At 42.1% G+C, this 15479-nt stretch overlaps 1 protein-coding gene across 10 annotated transcripts in view; it reads right to left on the reverse strand.

Moving 5' to 3' along the window:
• The window catches only part of gtdc1 (glycosyltransferase-like domain containing 1), a 459381-nt gene that overhangs the window by 374168 nt on the left and 69734 nt on the right, over window positions 1-15479 (reverse strand). For all 10 annotated transcript variants that reach the window (XM_038789963.1, XM_038789957.1, XM_038789967.1 and 7 more), the window contains one exon: window positions 6100-6252. The gene's annotated coding sequence lies outside the window, so the exon portion shown is untranslated. The remainder of the gene's footprint in view (window positions 1-6099; window positions 6253-15479) is intronic.

A 15479-nucleotide genomic window follows, 5' to 3' on the forward strand; every position in this document is an offset into this window, starting at 1 on the left:
ATGTACACTCCTCAAGACATCTCTATTTATCTCCCCAAGTTCCGTAACACCCATGCCTTTCTCAACAGTAAATACTGCCAAGAAATATTCATTTCGGATCACATCTCTTATGAATCCGCACATAGATGAGCTTGTAGATCCTAAAGAAACCCTACTCTCTCCCTAGTTACTCTTGCCCTTTATGTATTGAGGAGTCTCTTTCAATTCTCCTTTGCCGTATCTGCCAAAGCAATCTCACGTCCCATTTTTGCCCTCCTGATTTCTCTCTTAACTCTACTCCGACAACCTCAATACACTTCAAGGGATACACTTGATCCAGCTGCCAATACATGTCATATGCCTCCTTCTTCTTTTTGACCTCAATATCCTGAGTCATCCAGGGTTCCCTACTTCTACCAGCCTAGCCCTTCACTCAAAAATAAATGTGCTTACTCTGAACCCTGTTAACACACTTTTGAAAGCCTCCCTCTTACCAGCTGACCCTTTACCTGCCAACAGACTTCCCAATCAACCTTTGAAAGTTCCTGTGAAATACCATAAAAATTGGCCTTGCCCAATTTAGAATTTTAACTTTTGTGCCAGCCCTATCATTCTCCATAGCTATCTTAAAACTTAAAGGAATTACGGTCACTGGTTCCAAAGTGATCCCTCACTAACACTTCTGTCACCTGCCTTTCCTTATTTCCTAAGAGGAGGCCAAGTTTTGTCCCCTCTCAATCGGGTCATCCACATACTGAATGAAAAATCCCTCCTGAATACACTCAACAAATTTCTCTCTATCCAAGCCCCAAATGCTATGGCTGTCCCAGTTAATGTTGAGCTAGTTAAAGTCCCCAACTATTACCACCCTATTTTTCTTGCAGCTATCTGTAATCTCCTTACATATTTGCTCCTCAATTTCCCGCTGACTATTTGGGGGCCTGCAGTACAATCCTATCAAAGTGATATCTCCCTTCTTATTTTTCAGTTCTACCCATATAGACTCAGTGGGTGAACTCTCAGATATATCCCCTCTCAGTGCTGCCGTGATATTCTCCCTAATCAAAAACGCAGCTCCCTCTCCTCTCTTACCTCCTGTTCTATCTTTCCTTGAGCATCTGTACCCCAGAACATTGAACTACGAGTCATAGAATCATAGAATTTACAGTGCAGAAGGAGGCCATTCGGCCCATCGATTCTGCACCGGCTCTTGGAAAGAGCACCCTACCCAAGGTCCACACCTCCACCCTTTCCCCATAACCCAGTAACCCCACCCAACACCAAGGGCAATTTTGGACACTACGGGCAAATTAGCATGGCCAATCCACCCAACCTGCACATATTTGGACTGTGGGAGGAAACCGGAGCACCCGGAGGAAACCCGCACACACACGGGGAGAATGTGCAGACTTCGCACAGACGGTGACCCAAGCCGGGAATCAAACCTGGGACCCTGGAGCTGTGAATCAACTGTGCTAACCACAATGCTACCGTGCTGCCCTCCCTTCGCATGTTTCAATAATAGCTATAATATCCCAGTCCCATGTACCCATCCACGCCTGCATTCAGGACCGTGGTAGCTAACATGGAACAACAGCTGCACGAACCTTCCAGATGCCATGAAACCATGCATGCACATAGCTTGGTGGTTAAAATGGAGGCCAAATTAATTTGCACACTTGTGGACCCAACTATGATGCACTGCCTGATGGTCATGCTTCAGCTTTGATTATAGCACAAGTAGAAGCTATCCAACATCTAGATGCTGCAGTGGAAGCTCATACTTCCATAATGAAAGGTTAGTTTGCTGCCACACAAGCACAAACAACTGCCATTATGCCTGAATGTTCCAGTGTTCAAAAGGGCTGACAGCATTTCACAGCTGCCGTATCCTCCACCAGTTTATAAGGATTGCGGAGGAGCCACCCCAGGAGAATGGCAGTGACTGCGTGGGGCACAAACTTGCTATTATCCCAGAATGACAGCATTCATCCTTCTACACCACCATTGGTTTAGCACAGGGCTAAATCGCTGGCTTTGAAAGCAGACCAAGCAGGCCAGCAGCACGGTTCGATTCCCGTAACAGCCTCCCCGAACAGGCGCCGGAATGTGGCGACTAGGGGCTTTTCACAGTAACTTCATTGAAGCCTACTCGTGACAATAAGCGATTTTCATTTCATTTCATTGCCTTGAATGCCACCAGTCAGCCACCCCAGACTGCTGTCGTCCATGCCGAAATGGTGAAGTATAAAGCCACAGCTATTAAACGTCGAACTGCAAGGCCAGTTTTAGTTTCCTCCACCGAAAATTAGGAGCCTTCCATCAGGTGTACTGGCGCCACTGGTATAGCACTCTGTATAAACACTAGGACAGGCAAAGGCACATGAAAGTCATTACTAAGGAAATACACAAGGATGATTGTAGGCAATTACATACAGCATCTTTTAATGCACATATTTGATTTGGAATACAGATTTTGTATTGGCTATTATTTTTGCGTTGTAGTCAAGCGAATACTGAAATGGTTAATAACAGAGGGAAGCCAAGGTGTCGGACTATTGATGAATGGGGTATTAAGATTGTATTTACTCGTATTACAATCAGATAGGTTGATCACAGACAGCCTGAACGGAAAGGTGTTGTATTGGTTCCTTCCTCACTTCCTCTTCCTTAGCTTATCGCATACAGCTGCAGATAACGATTGCACCCTCTGAAGCAGACCAGACAAAATTGGACACGTGCTCTGCTGAGCACTGCAGGGGCCCTCCAGAGTGGTCAGAGTAGAAATGTTGCTGGGATTTTCACAGTAACTTCATTGCAGTGTTAATGTAAGCCTACTTGTGACACTAATAAAAGATTATTAATTGTCTTCTATATCACATTTCACGTGGCAGCATGGCTTTGATTGTATGCATGCTGGCAACATGTGTATGTTGCAAACCGCAGAGGAGGCAGTTGCGCAGTGGTATTGTCACTGGACCAGTAATCCAGACACACCAATGCGCTGGGAACCTGGGTTTGAATCCCGCCACGGCAGATCTGAAAAATCTGGAATTAAAAGAATTGATGATAACGTTACCTGGTCTGATCTACATGTGACTCCAGATCCACAGCAATGTGGTTGACTCTTAAAATGCCACATCCCATGAAAGAATGAGCCATATTGTCAAAGAATAGAACTAGTCACCCAGTAGTCATCATTTTGTTTGGCATAGTGGCTCAAATACTTCTGGATTCAGCAACTGCTGCAGAATGAAGGTACCATAACTAATTCAAGAGAAAACCAGCATGATGTACTGGTTCAGGTTGCATGCAAATTGAAAGTTGAAGCAGCCTTTCAGAGTAGACATGCAGCACCTGCAAAGTGATGTACATGCCCTCAATGGAATCCTAAACTGTGGGAAAGCCTGAAACGCACAAAGCCATCTGCTTGCTCCGCATGCTCCTCTCTCGCAAGAAATAATAAAATGTATTCAGCTCTCCTGGGATTCAGAGCTTCAGTGACAACAGACTGCAAATTGGGAGATGTTGCAAATATCACCTCGTATGGCAGTCTCCCTTTAAGAAATGCTTTTGTCTAATCACATGGCTTCAGTGATGACATTGTGTGGGTGGAGCTGGGCTGTGGCTCTTTGAATTTTACTTTGAGTTTTGGACTGATTTGAACTGCACCGGTTGACAGGTTTTTCTAGCGTCAGTGTAAAAGAGATAATTGCTCCTGGAAGGAATTCAAATATGCTGTTTGAAAAGGGGAACAGAGTATCAATAACAAGTCTTATACCAGTAAGAATGCTGTGTGCTGGGCCGCACCTTTGAAAAGGGGTTTCTGGTTTTACTTGGATTTTGTAATTGAATTGGAACAGTTAATGGGTAATTCATTAAGGGTTATAAATAGATTATTGTGGCTGTGTGGGGTCTTTATGTTTGTAGTTGATAAAAATTCTTACTGTGTGTGTTTATACAAATGTTAACTAAATCCTTAGAAAAAAGCTTGTTTTTTTGATTAAAAGAGCTTAAGAACTCTGTTGAATAACACCTGAAAGGCAAGCTCTTGTGTTCATCCTAGCCAAATTCAATAAATAGTTGCAGGTCAGCTGAACTCCATGATATACTTTGGAGTTTTCTAAACCCTGGACCATAACAAAATGCTCCAGCCTGGAAGAAGTCTGCAGATAAACAAAGATTTTCATCCCTGGCAATGACATCCTCAGCCCACTCTGAGGTTACATCTGTGGCTGCAGTACAAAGTAAATTTGAGTGAGGTGATGCTTACTGAAGCGATGATGTCTGATACACTGCTTCTTGCTGAGGCTCAGTCAACAGAATATATCCTTGAACACTGGGGGATATGGCTCCCAGCTGAGAGCACACTCTTGCACCAGCAGCTTGCCCAATCTTGCCTTTCCCCAACACGCTGTAGTCCACAAGGAATGCATACTGCTGCAGTTACACCTAGAGCAAGTGTTTTGTGCAGAATCCCTGAAATAAGGCCAAAGGCCTTCAGCATGTGTCAAACCACTCCATGTAGAATATACCAACTTCCAATAACTCTAGAAACTAGCAAATACTTCTACAATCGAGAAACAACTAATAGAAAGTAATTAAAAACTAAAGTGCTAGTAATCGACGTTCCCTTCAAAAAGGACTGGTGAAACGGTCCTTCCCATGCTGAACACCTGTCCAGTTGTGCATTTTTAGGTTTTTGATTTGATTTGTCCCATATACCGAAGTACAGTGAAAAGTATTTTTCTACAGCCAAGGGAACGTTCACAGTACGTACATAGTAGACGAAAAGAATAATCTAATGTAAATATAATGTAAAAGAGTACATTGATAAATGGTACATCGACAAACAGTGATTGATTACAGTGCGAAACAAGGGGCCAAACAAAGCAAATACATGACCAATAGCAGAATAGGGCGTTGTGAATAGTGTTCTTACAGGGAACAGGTCAGTCTGAGGGAAAGTCGTTGAGGAGTCTAGTAGCTGCAGGGAAGAAGCTGTTCCTATATCTGGATGTGCGGGTCTTCAGACTTCTGTACCTTCTGCCTGATGGAAGGGTCTGGAAGAAGGCAATGCATAGGTGGGAGGGGTCTCTGATAATGCTGTCTGCCTTCCTGAGGCAGCAGGAGGTGTACACAGAATCAATGTGAGGGTGGCAAGCTTGTGTGATGGGTTGGGCTGAGTTCAGCACACTCTGCAGTTTCTTGTGATTTTGGGCTGAGCAGTTGCCATACCAAGCCGTGAAGCAGCCGGATAGGATGCTCTCTGTGGCACATCTGTAGATGTTTGTGAGAGTCGATGCAGACATGCCAAATTTCTTTAGCTTCCGTAGGAGACAGCATTAGTTGGATGTTGAGCTCCAAAATAGCAGTACTGGTGCCAAATCAGCGACATCATGATATGTCTACTCTAAATACTTCTGGTAGATCCACTTTTCACAGACACTCTCACAAAAATGGTACAGTGCGGCTCACAGCAAAAGCATATGCACATGCTGCAAACTCCATCTTGGGAGCTTAAACAACACTCAATACCGAAAAACTGAGCATTAAGGATCTGAATTTGTGGTCTCAGATTTTCCATAATCATTTGCATGTTCTAGCAATTCTGGTTTTACATTTGATTGATCATCCTGTGTTTGAAACCCTACAGTTTTAGATGATAGCAGTTTCTCGGAGCAGGAATCTACAGGGCGTTCGGGATTTGACTGCTACTATTTGTCAATAATTCAGCGACATTACAAAATTTAATTCAGAAGATCGCAGAGCACTGCCCTGTATGCTTACAGAAACATGTGTGGCCACAAGTGAAACTATGTAACCTCTATCTTGGTGATAAGTAGTTGACCCTAGTTTACATCTGGAACAAAATTTACCTTAGTAACTGCTTTCTGTTTCTAAGGACCAGCCACAAGAACGGGAAACATCATGATGAAAAAAAAAATTGCTACAACAGTGAGGAATGTTTTTTTAACCCATAAAGGTTTCTGTAGCTGAGAGCAGTCTGGTAACAGCAATAGCAATAAATGCCACTCAGAAACCACTATCTTTACAACGTATCTATCACAGTTTTGATGATTATTTTAGGAAACTGTATAGGTATAAAGTTCCTCTTACCTCTCTTTTAAAATCCTCATTTTTTTTAACTGCTTGAACAGGAACTTCAGTACACGTGCAAGAAGTACTTTGAGAGATCAGGAGGCAATATCTTTCTTTCAGTAAAAATACTCGGAATGGAAATGCCAACCCAATGTCACATCTTATGAAGATCTGATGGCACAATGAGAAAATATAAATTGAGGGACAAAAAAATTTCATGTCAAATAAAAAAACTTTTACAGGCACACATTTAACAGGAAAAATTATTACTTCCAAATTGCAAACCAGTAATAATTTACTTTTCAAAGCTGTGACCCTTCTGAGAAAAAGCTAAATGAGCTGCTGGAAAAATAACCCCCATTTAAAAGAAAACATGATTACTTCCAAGTTGCAAACCAATAATAATTTACTTTTCAAAGCTGTGAACCTTCTGAGAAAAAGCTAAATGAGCTTCTGGAAAAATAACACCCTATCTCAAACTGAATATGTTATTTTTCAGGCAATCACCTGTCTGAATATGTTTCCACTCTAAGAGATTTTAAGACTTGAATTGTGTCATGGGTATCATTAAGTGGGTTGAGCAGCATGGTTTTAGTGTGGGCAGGGGGAGTCCACGTTCATTGCAAAGGTTAGCACGTTATTTGGTTTCCGAGAATATGCTGCCGTTTCGCTCCTCAAATTCACAGTCAGAACTTGAATGCCAAAACTCTTACAATGAGAAAAAATAAATTGAGGGATAAACCTCCCCTTGAAATAAAATTTTACACACAAAGAACTTAAAATCACAATAACATAGGCATCAGATGAACAACCCAATCTGCAGATAATAGTGGTGAACTGCACTCCAATCTTTCAAAGCATTTTGAAACAAGGCATTCTATGATTTGGACATCTCTATTAACCTTTATACAGCACCCCGTTTATGTAAATAGCAACAGAGAAGGAAGTTCACATTTTGAGTCATCCGGGAGAATCAATACTCAAAGGGTTACTTTATCTCTCACTTTCTTTCACATTATTCAGAGTTTACATAAAGCATGCATGAAAAAGTAAACAGGCAGCCTTGCTTGATGACTCTGCCAATTATATTCTTGTGCCACCTACGTACAAGAGCAGCCTATTGTGATTCACCTATGATTGTTCTCTCCCCACCTGTGGTAAAGAGCCACAAACAGAAATTACCAATAAAAAGTTGAAGGTGCAAACCCACATCCTATAACTCCACATCACAGCAAACTTATAGCTCCATACTACCCATGGTATTGATCATCAACTTTGCAGCTAAGGGGAAAGTAATAGGAGCTACCAAAAACATTCTTTAATCCTAGACTGTGTACAGTGGGAAAAAAAAGCCATTATGAAAATTCACAATTTCTAGGTTACATTGTTGTGTCTGTCCTTTTATGCATGTGGAGGGTGGTTTACAATAAAAACTAACCATGTGTGAGCAGTGCCTCCTCACTTATCATAATACTTTGTCAACATAATTTAAAAATTAATTCTTCCAGTCTTATTTTAGAAGCTATGGCCATGTGTTCTGTATGCAAATTTGAAGGGTTTCAGCAAAGTAAAGAAGTGAGATTATTCCTTAGCTCCTGATAATGCTCCCCCTGAGAAATTGTGGGTATGTTGCAGGTTAGAATGGAAACACATTACTTAAATGTTGAATTATTCAATTTAATTTTCCCTAATAGAGCTTAAAATTAATCATGGACCAATCCAGGCAATTTTTACTGAAAGATTAGTACACTGCATCTATCCCATCTGTGTACCAGTTGCAGTCGCTCAGTTGCTTTGTGATACTGTAAGCAAACTGACAACCAGCAGCATTCTATCTGTTTAGATAAGATGCTGCAGTCATTGCATGATTATCTAATGGATTAAAAACAGAAGATGCTGGAAATACTCAACAGGTCAGGTGCCATCTTTGGAGATGAAAACAATGGATGTTTCAAGTCGATAACCCTTTGTCATAACTGAAAAGTATTTAGCTGCAACAGGTTTGAAGCAAGTACAGAGACAGGGAAATCAGGTGGGGGAAGGAGAAATCAGTTGGGTGAAGGAGGAAAGAACAAATGGGAATGTCTGTGATAGGGTGAAAAGCAGAAGAGATTAAGTGGCAAAAGGGATGATGGTGCAAAGTCAATGATAGTCAGGCGAGTAAAGAAAAAGGCCAACAGCAGTTTTAAATTGTAATAAATGAACAATTACCAATACCCGTTGTCCAAGATAGCAGCAATGGCTTTGAGCTAAAATTGTAAAATGCAAGTGAATCCAGAAGGCTACGTCCATTGTCTAACCCAAAGATAACGTGCTGTTAACCTGAGCTTTGTTAGAGCTTCATTAGAACAGTGAAGATGTATAGGATAGTGTGATCAGAGTTGGGAGTGGGACAGTTCGTTTGACATTTTGATTCTCTCTGCCACTTCCACTCTGACCTCGGCCTCTTACGCAATGCTGGGAATGAAGGAGAACAGTGGTTCACAACCTTTTGTGCATCATGGCTCCCCTCTATACTATTAAAAGATTTTGAGACACACCACCTATTTTCTCTGTTTTCTTCCCTTACTGTCCTCTCTCCTGAATTTTCTTTACCTCTCCCTGTCATTCACGCTTCTCCCTTTGCGGCCTTTGTGAGTTTTCACTTTTTGTGCAGCTGCATGGGACCTTTCTCTTCAGCCCCAAATGGTCATGCGCATGGGCCTGACCAACAAAAAAAACCAAACCATGTATGTCCAGCTCTTGCCCTGCCGACAGAAACGTGGGAGGCCCAAGATTCATCAGGTCTTGGAGGGCTCAACTACAGAGCTGAAGACAAAGGTTAGTTTTAGCGAAATTACATTACGGAACATTGGTTGGGAACCACCGAGGTAGAAGCATAGACAAGCAAGGAAGGGAAAGTAAATTATTTTGGTTAAAGATTGCTGTGGGGCAGCACGGTGGCGCAGTGAATAGCACTGGGACTGCGGCATTGAGGACCTGGGTTCAAATCCCGGACCTGAGTCACTGTCCATGTGGAGTTTGCACATTCTCCTCATGTCTGCGTAGCTTTCGCCCCCACACCCCAAAGATGTGCATGTTAGGTGGATTGGCCATGCTAAATTGCCCCTTAATTAGAAAAGAAAATAATAATTGGGAACTCTAATTTTTTTTTTAAAAGATTGTTGTGGGGTTTACAGATTAGCTCTGGGTCAAACAGATTTTGCATGGCCTGATCAAATGCCTGAGGGTGACTGGTCATTGGTAGGGAGCAACAATTACTGCATGAAACACAAATGTTGTCTTCAATCCCCCATCCCCCCCAATCCTAGTTGAAATAAATTTTTATTTGTTGATAGTTTAGTGTTAGATAAGCAGTCTATAAGTGGCTGCAGGAAATGAAGGGGAGTTGAATATCATGGAAATCATTCGGAAGCTGATTCCTGGCTTGTGGATAATATCGCCATAGAGCAGGATTTAGAAGAAGAGATGGGAATCTAGTAGCCATTGCTGGAGATATGCCAGCATTGAAACAGGTAGGAATAAAACTGGACAAAGGCAGCATCATAATGCTGGACAGTGAAGGAGGATAGTGTGGCCAACCATTTCACAATTTGTGGAGAAACAAAGGAAGATGGAGATGGATAACACAGAATTTCAGAATATTCCAATTGTGATGTTTTCCCCATATTGTATGTAAGACAGAAACCAAAGTGAAGTGTTTCAAGCCAACAGCTTTGTGGAACAAGGATAAAATAGCTGGGAGCTGACAACATGGTCAGAAGCCCAATGGAACTGTAGTTGGAGAAGTCAAATATTTGTGGATGGATTAATGATAGCAGTATTCAAAAAGAGGATGGTGCCCAAGTAAAGTGAGCTGTTAATAATGTAAAGTGAGCTGTTAATGTCAACAGGCACAGGTGTCACTATCAGCTATTAAGTGGTCAGGAACTGAGTGTTCAGGGGTAAAGGGAATACAAGATGGAACCTTCAGAAAAGGAAAACTTGGAGAGACAAGTAGAGTTAAGATGGAACCTGCAGAATGAAGTAGGGTGGATAGGAAAAGTTGGAATGGTTGGCAACCTGGGCAGGTGAAGATGAGAAGCAGACAGCAGAGGCAGCTCAACTTAAAATCAAAGAATATATTAACTCTGGATTTGGCATTAGAGGAGACAGTGCTGAAGACCATGATAAGGGGTTTGAGAAGAGGGTACATGGGGAAGCAGTAGCTTTGTTTGTTGTCCTTGTGCAGAGGTTAATGCTAGAATATAAGAATTATCTGATAAATGCAAGACCCAATGATACCGAAAATGGTTAAAAACTGGTGTGGTGGTAAACAGTGAGGAGGATATCCTTCGATTAAAGGAGGATATAGACGGGCTGGTCAGATGGGCTGATCAATGGAAAATGGAACTAAATCCGGATAAGTGTGAGGTGCTGCACTTGGGCAGGTCAAAGGAGGCATGAGAAATGAAATGAAATGAAAAATGAAATAAAAATCGCTTATTGTCACGAGTAGGCTTCAATGAAGTTACTGTGGAAAGCCCCTAGTCGCCACATTCTGGCGCTTGTCCGGGGAGGCTGGTACGGGAATCGAACCGTGCTGCTGGCCTGCTTGGTCTGCTTTAAAAGCCAGCGATTTAGCCCAGTGAGCTAAACCAGCCCCAGAAAGGTTAATGCTAGAATGGCAGGGCCCTGGGAAGCACCGAGAATCAGAGAGATCTTGGTGTGCACGTACATCGGTCGTAGCAGAACAGGTAGATACAGTGGTTAAGGCGGCATATCTTATACTTGCCTTTCTTAGCCGAGGCATAGAGTTTAAGAGCAGGGAGTTTAAGCTGGAACTGTATAAAATGTTGGTTAAGCCCCAGCTTGAGTATTTGTGCAGTTCTGCAGAGTACAGATAATAGGAGGGATGTGATGGCACTAGTAAGGCTGCAGAGGAAATTTACCAGGATGTTGACTGGGCTGGAGCGTTTTAGTTATTAAGAGAGATTAAATAGACTTGAATTGTTATCCTAGGAGCAGAGGACACAGAGGCGGGACGTGGTTGAGATGTATAAAATTATATGGGACACAGATAGCGGCAACAAGAACAAACGTTTCCCTTGGTGGAGGGGTCAGAGGATTGCAATTGTGATGTTTTCCCCGTATTGTATGTAGGACAGAAGCCAAAGTGAAGTGTATCAAGCCAGCAGCTTTGTGGAACAAGGATAAAATAGCTGGGAGCTGACAACATGGTCAGAAGACCAAGGGACATAGATTTAAGGCAAGGGCCAGGAGGTTTAGAGTGGATGGAAGAGCGTCCCCCCCCCTCCCCCCCCCCCCCCCCCCCCCCCATCTGCAGAGGGTGATGGGAGTTTCGAATTCGCTGCCTGAAAGGGTGGAGGAGGCAGAGACCCTCATAACATTTAAGAGGTATTTAGATGTGCACTTGTGGTCCCAGGACATACAGAGCCACAGACCAAATGCTGGAAAATGGGATCAGAATGGTTACGTGGTTGTTTTTGACCGCGCAGGTGCAATGGGCCAAAGGGCCTTTTCTGTGCTGTATGATTCTATGACTTTAATGAATAACTGGACTAATAATTCTAAGTTCTCTGAAGTCTGTGGCTCTCAGACACAAGATGGGACTGTAATGGGAAAACAACGAGAATATTATCGAGTGACTGGTACTGAGGATTCTTCACGCTACATGATTTATGCTGTCATAGGATTTTACTACCATTGGATTTTGTTCTATCCCAAAGATTCTTGCATACTTCAATCCTTCTCCTTCACAACTTCCCTACAACTCTATAGCTGTTTTTACAATGTCAGCCTAGTTGCTGCTGAATGACACACCATCCTTCCACATTTAGGCATAAGCAGTAGTCTCAGTATAGACTATCCTGCAAATCTGATCCAGACTTTCAGCACCTGTGCATGCTGGATGCTTATTTGAATACATTTAATAGTGGGCTGGCCACACCAACCATCACCCCACTATCAACCCCCACAGCCACAAAATAGCACCATCTCTCCTCACAGTTAACTGCAAACTGGAGACACGATAAGTGAACACATGATGGCTAGGGAAATATATTTGCTCGAGTCAAAAGGCAGGCAGCACCCTGGAAGGTGCAGCAAAAACTAGAAGCTTTAGGTTGGTGGTCTTAAATCCAGTTGATTTAGGTTTGATTTAGCACAGCAGGCAGTAAGGCAATCCGCTGGGTCCTGGAGGCATAAAGACAATTTAAAACAAAATTCTAGAGCATCACCTCATTTTTAAAAGTTAGCAATTAACATTTATATTTTCTACTTTAAACACCCAAGTTCTTTCATGGTCTTTGGTAAGAAGTACAAGAGAACCTACTAATTATATATTAGTAGCTCTTGCTCTTATGAATCCAGGGTCCCAACATAACAGCAATATATTTATATATGATAATAATACAAACATTAATATTTTATATTCAATAAACAATTTATCTTAAGGACAGACTGTGGTTACTTTACCAATTTTTGTTTAATCCATAATAACTGTGAATACTTGGATGTTCTGCCATAACAAAAGGAGAATGGAAACACTAATTACCATGACATTTGTAGTTCATTATATGACCAGTAGATGAAACACTTATTATAACACTTGTATTAAATATAATATAAACCCTGATATACTCCATCAACATTCCAGTCCCACTGTAAAGTCAGTGGTAAATTGGTAGAGCTTCAAGGAAAATAATATGTACCTGGTTACGCTGGATAGGATTGAGGAGAAAATAGCAAGAGTTGAGGGAAAAGGGTTTGGTAAACCATTCTTTCCATGGAAGCAAAGTCAGGCTTCCTTGGACTAGGGCAGGTCGGTACCAGAGATAAACCTTGCTGCCCTCTGCTAATGAGACAACCTCCCACCAACTCCACAAATCCCACAGGATCAGTGCTGGAGGACATTGTCAGACATGATTCAGTCACTGGATAAAAGCAAATTACTGCGGATGCTGGAATCTTAACGTTAGCTCTTTTCTCTCCCTACAGATGCTGCCAGACCTGCTGAGATTTTCCAGCATTTTCTTTTATGATTCAGTCATCACCACCTTTCGCAATTTCAGTGCAATATTCCACTTGAAAGGCATCTCATAACAGCAGAAACATCTTTCTTGAGCAATCGGCAGTTGACAAAAAAAGTTTATGACCATTACAAAAAACCTAAAAGCTGTCGCAATATTTCAAACAAAGCTAAACTCTACCAAACCACCAATTTTGGTTACAGCAAACTAATCAACCTCTGATGTTTAAATAACACAGAAATGATGTTTTCCTGATTCCCAGTAAACAACCAGAATATATAGGTTGGTTTCTTCTGAACATCTGTTGCGCTGATTAACTGTAAAACAGACTCCCATAATGGGTACAAATCCCAGGCAATAAGAAATGGGCATTTGCCTTCTTATCCCAATGGCTACATAATGGTCCCTCAGGGAAGCATGCTTGGCCCTATTCTATTTTTGTCTTCATTAGTAACCCTGTGATATCCATCAAAAGTAACATTATTCTCTTTGTTGAGGACACCACCTCAAATAGTGTGATTCACGTCACACAGAATCAGCATTGAATCTCTACAATGCAGAAGTAGGCCATTCAGCCCAACGGGTCTGCACCAACAACTGTGAAAGAACACCCTATCTAGGCCCATTCCCCCACCCTATCCCCATAACCCCATCTAACCTATACATCCCTGGACTCTAAAAGGGGTAATTTAATGTCCAATCCACGTAACCAGCACACCGTTGGACTGTGGGAGGAAACCGGAACACGGGAGGAAACCCACACAAACACGGGGAGAATTTGCAAACTCCACACGTTAGATGTATTAGATGCTGTGGTATGACATCTAAGGATGACATCCGGGCAATAGTAAGGGATGACATCGGTGCTATGGAGGATAAGGTTGAATCCATTTGAGTGGAAATCAGGAATAGTAAGGCGAAAAAGTCACTGATAGGAGTAGTCTATCGGCCACCAAATAATAACGTTATGGTGGGGCAGCCAATAAACAAAGAAATAACTGATGCATGTACAAATGGTGCAGCAGTTATCATGGGGGATTTTAATCTACATGTCGATTGGTTTAACCAGGTCGGTCAAGGCAACCCTGAGGAGGAGTTTAAAGAATGTATCCGCGATAGTTTCCTAGAACAGTATGTAATGGAACCTACGAGGGAACAAGCGGTCCTAGATCTTGTCCTGTGTAATGAGACAGGATTGATTCATGATCTCATAGTTAGGGATCCTCTCGGAAGGAGCGATCACAATATGGTGGAATTTAAAATACAGATGGAGGGTGAGAAAGTAAAATCAAATACTAGTGTTTTGTGTTTAAACAAAGGAGATTACAATGGGATGAGAGAAGAACTAGCTAAGGTAGACTGGGAGCAAAGACGTTATGGTGGAACAGTTGAGGAACAGTGGAGAACCTTCCAAGCGATTTTTCACAGTGCTCAGCAAAGGTTTATACCAACAAAAAGGAAGGATGGTAGAAAGAGGGAAAATCTACCGTGGATATCTAAGGAAATAAGGGAGAGTATCAAATTGAAGGAAAAAGCATACAAAGTGGCAAAGATTGGTGGGAGACTAGAGGACTGGGAAATCTTTAGGGGGCAACAGAAAGCTACTGAAAAAGCTATAAAGAAGAGTAAGATAGAGTATGAGAGTAAACTTGCTCAGAATATAACAGACAGTAAATGTTTTTACAAATATATAAAACAAAAAAGAGTGGCTAAGGTAAATATTGGTCCTTTAGAGGATGAGAAGGGAGTTTTAATAATGGGAGATGAGGAAATGGCTGAGGAACTGAACAGGTTTTTTGGGTCGGTCTTCACAGTGGAAGACACAAATAACATGCCAGTGACTGATAGAAATGAGGCTATGACAGGTGAGGACCTTGAGAGGATTGTTATCACTAAGGAGGTAGTGATGGGCAAGCTAATGGGGCTAAAGGTAGACAAGTCTCCTGGCCCTGATAGAATGCATCCCAGAGTGCTAAAAGAGATGGCTAAGGAAATTGCAGATGCACTAGTGATGATTTACCAAAATTCACCAGACTCTGGGGTGATCCCGGTGGATTGGAAATTAGCAAACGTGACACCACTGTTTAAAAAAGGAGGTAGGCAGAGAGCAGGAAATAATAGGCCAGTGAGCTTAACTTCGGTAGTAGGGAAGATGCTGGAATCTATCATCAAGGAAGAAATAGCAAGGTATCTGGATAGAAATTGTCCTATTGGGCAGACGCAGCATGGGTTCATAAAGGGCAGGTCGTACCTAACTAATTTAGTGGAATTTTTTGAGGACATTACCAGTGCAGTAGGTAACGGGGAGCCGATGGATGTGCTATATCTGGATTTCCAGAAAGCCTTTGACAAGGTGCCACACAAAAG

This window comes from Scyliorhinus canicula, chromosome 2 (assembly GCF_902713615.1).
Source record: "Scyliorhinus canicula chromosome 2, sScyCan1.1, whole genome shotgun sequence".
In the NCBI taxonomy this organism is placed as follows: domain Eukaryota; kingdom Metazoa; phylum Chordata; class Chondrichthyes; order Carcharhiniformes; family Scyliorhinidae; genus Scyliorhinus; species Scyliorhinus canicula.